This window comes from Silene latifolia, chromosome 1 (assembly GCF_048544455.1).
Source record: "Silene latifolia isolate original U9 population chromosome 1, ASM4854445v1, whole genome shotgun sequence".
Lineage (NCBI taxonomy): Eukaryota > Viridiplantae > Streptophyta > Magnoliopsida > Caryophyllales > Caryophyllaceae > Silene > Silene latifolia.
This window is the reverse complement of record NC_133526.1, coordinates 45,034,777-45,037,918: the sequence shown is the minus strand read 5'-3', so window position 1 is coordinate 45,037,918 and position 3,142 is coordinate 45,034,777. Positions and strand designations below refer to the sequence as shown.

The following is a 3,142-nucleotide window of genomic DNA, read 5'->3' as shown; positions in this document are numbered from 1 at the left end:
TACACGGATTCAGTTCCATCCGTGCACCAATGCATTCCCTTATCATTCTTTCTTTCTTTCTTTCAAATCTTGTGTTCTTCATTGCGGGGGCACTACTAAGGCATGAATAGCCTAGGCAATTGCCATCCCCACACTAAGGTAAAGCGCTACACAACAATTAAAATTATTAGTCCCTCCCTCACTTCTCTCTTACATGACAATTATTTTGATCAAAGTAAAAATAAATCCAAAAATGACAAAAATGCAATACAAAAATTAAATGTAAGTTAGGGAGTTAGAAATATTTACAAGTGGTGGTTTAGGGAGGACTCCACCAAACTCTCATTCTTGGTGAGATGTCAAGGGGGGATGTTCAAGGTGTTGTTGATGTTGCTCAACACCTTGAAGAAGTAATCAAAAGCTTGTTCATTGTTATGGTAGAGGTCCTCAATAGACCGTGGCCCTTATTGTTGATCATGATCGATGGCATGCCCAATGTAGGGATTAAAGATCCCTTCAAATTCGTCGTCCCAAAGACCACAAACTTCATTGAGTTGATCATTGAAAATCTCTTGCTTAGATGGAGACAACTCTCCCAATTTCTTTTCTTGGCCAATGAGGCCATCATCTTCTTCCTTGGTTGATTTTGATGAGCTTTGCAAGCTCTCCTTGTCACAATTCACTTGCTCTTTGAATGGAGCATCTTCAACTTTCTTCCTCCATTGGAGTTCCGATTTCTTCTTTTCATCTTTTCGGCTATAATGATCAATCATGAAACATGGCTCATGCAAACGAGGAGCTCTCATGGTCTTGTCAAGATTAAAAGTTATGCTTTCATCTCCCACTTCTAGAGTGAGCTCTCCATGTTTCACATCAATCACCGCACCCCGCGGTGTGTAAGAAAGGTCTTCCTAAGATGATTGGAATGTTGGAATCTTCCTCCATATCAACAATGACAAAGTCCACCGGGATGAAAAACTTCCCAATTCGCACGGGGACATCTTCCCATATCCCTAATGGTGTCTTCGTCGATCTATCGGCCATTTGAAGAGTGATATTGGTGCATTTAAGCTCTCCCATTCCCAACCTTTTACTTACCGAGTACGGCATGACACTCACGCTAGCCCCTAGATCACATAAGGCTTTGTTGATCGTTGTGTCGCCAATGGTACACGGTATTGAGAAGCTTCCCGGATCCTTTAACTTTGGAGGTGAACTCCCTTGAAGTATTGCACTACTCACCTTAGTGAAGGCGATAGTCTCAAGTTTCCGGATCGACTTCTTCTTTGTGAGGATATCTTTCATGTACTTTGCATAGGCCGGAACGTGATTGATTAATTCCGTGAAAGGAATTGAGACTTCTAAGTTCTTCACAATCTCCATGAACTTCCCAAGTTGATCATCAAATTTAGGCTTGGCTTGACGACTTGGAAAAGGAAGTCTAATCACAATGGGCTCCTTTTCTTTGGCTTTGTCTTCATTTTTCTTTGAACTTTCTTCTTTTGATGATTCCCCTTCTTGCACCACAACTTCATTCTCACTAGCTCTCACAACTTCATCCTCAACTTGCTTCTTTGGTGCTTCATATCTTGTACCACTTCTCAAGTGAATGGCACTAACCGTTTCATGTCTAGGGGATTACTTTGAGGTGGTAATTGCCCCTTTTGTCTTTGTGAGCTTGAAGATGCTAGTTGGGTCAATTGTGTTTCCAACATCTTGGTGTGAGCTAGAATGTTGTTGATGGTGGTGTCTTTTGCTTGGCTATCTTTTTGCATTTGGGTGAAAAATTCTTGTTGATTCTTTTGCATTTGGAGGACCGCTTTTTGGACATCAAAACCTTGGTCATTGTGGTGATTGTATGAATTTTGATTTTGGTAACCTTGGTTTTGATTGTAAAAGGGTCTTTGATTTTGATTTCTCATGGGTGGAGTGTATGTTGTTTGAGGGTTTTGGACATTTTGGCTTTTGTATGAGAGATTTGGATGGAACTTGGTGTTTTCATTGTAAAAATTTGAATAAGGGGTACCACTTTTGTAAGCTTGGAAAGCATTAACTTGTTCGGTTGTTCCCCTACACTCACTTGAGTCATGACCCAAGGTTCCACAATTCTCACATATCCCGCTTGGGATTGATGAGGATGCCGTCATGGCATTGACATGATGCTTTGATGATTTTGAGTTTTCCTCAAGTCTAGCCATAGCTTGTTCAAACTTCAAGTTGATTGTGTCAATGTGAGCACTAAGTTGAGCACCCAATTGAGTAACGGTGTCCACTTCATACTTTCCTCCTCTAGTAGCCTTGCGAGGCCTACTATATTGTGAATTATGGACCGCCATTTCCTCAATCTTGTTCCATGTTTGATTGTCATCAACTTCGGTGAACATTCCATTTGATCCCATATTGAGAATGTTCCTAGAATCTTCATATAAACCATTCCAAAATTGTTGCACTAAAAACCATTCGCTAAGTCCATGGTGAGGACATGAGCGACAAATACCTTTGAACCGCTCCCAAGCTTCATACAAAGATTCTTCATCCCTTTGCTTAAAACCCGTAATTTGAGCTCTTAGCATATTGGTCTTTTCCGGTGGGTAGAATTTTTGGTAGAAAGCTGGAGCTAGCTTCTTCCAAGAATCTATTCCAAGGGTGGCCTTATCAAGGCCCTTCAACCATTGCTTTGCGGTGCCGATTAACGAAAAAGGAAATAAGACCCATCTTATTTGGTCTTGAGTCACGCCCGTTTGAGAGATAGCTTCACAATAATCGCAAAAGGTTTCCATATTAGAATGAGGGTCCTCACTAGGCATTCCCCCGAATTGGCTCCTCTCAACTAGTTGGATGAAGGCGGACTTGGCAATAAAGTTTCCGGTAAGATGTTGTGGGGTAGGAGTACCATTTGGTAAATCCTCCTCGGTGGGTATAGTGTGTGACGAGAATTTAGGCATTGTAGGTGGATTTTGTGTGGTATTGTTTAATGGGTTTTCTTCTCCTTCTATTGCGAAAGGATTGACAGACTCACTAGTGGGTTGAACAACTTCACCAACACCTCCCAAATTCCTCCTAACAAGTCTCCTATTATTCGTCAAGGTTCTCTCGATTTCACGGTCAAAAGGTAACAAATCTCTTTGTAACCTTCTAGACATGCAAAATATCAAACAACTCG

At 41.2% G+C, this 3,142-nt stretch overlaps 1 non-coding gene across 1 annotated transcript; it reads left to right on the top strand.

Moving 5' to 3' along the window:
* The first annotated feature begins 2,445 nt into the window (after positions 1 to 2,445).
* On the top strand, positions 2,446 to 2,552 carry LOC141617558 (small nucleolar RNA R71). Its single transcript, XR_012531137.1, has one exon. It is a non-coding gene; the product is annotated as a small nucleolar RNA R71 (small nucleolar RNA).
* Positions 2,553 to 3,142: the final 590 nt, after the last annotated feature.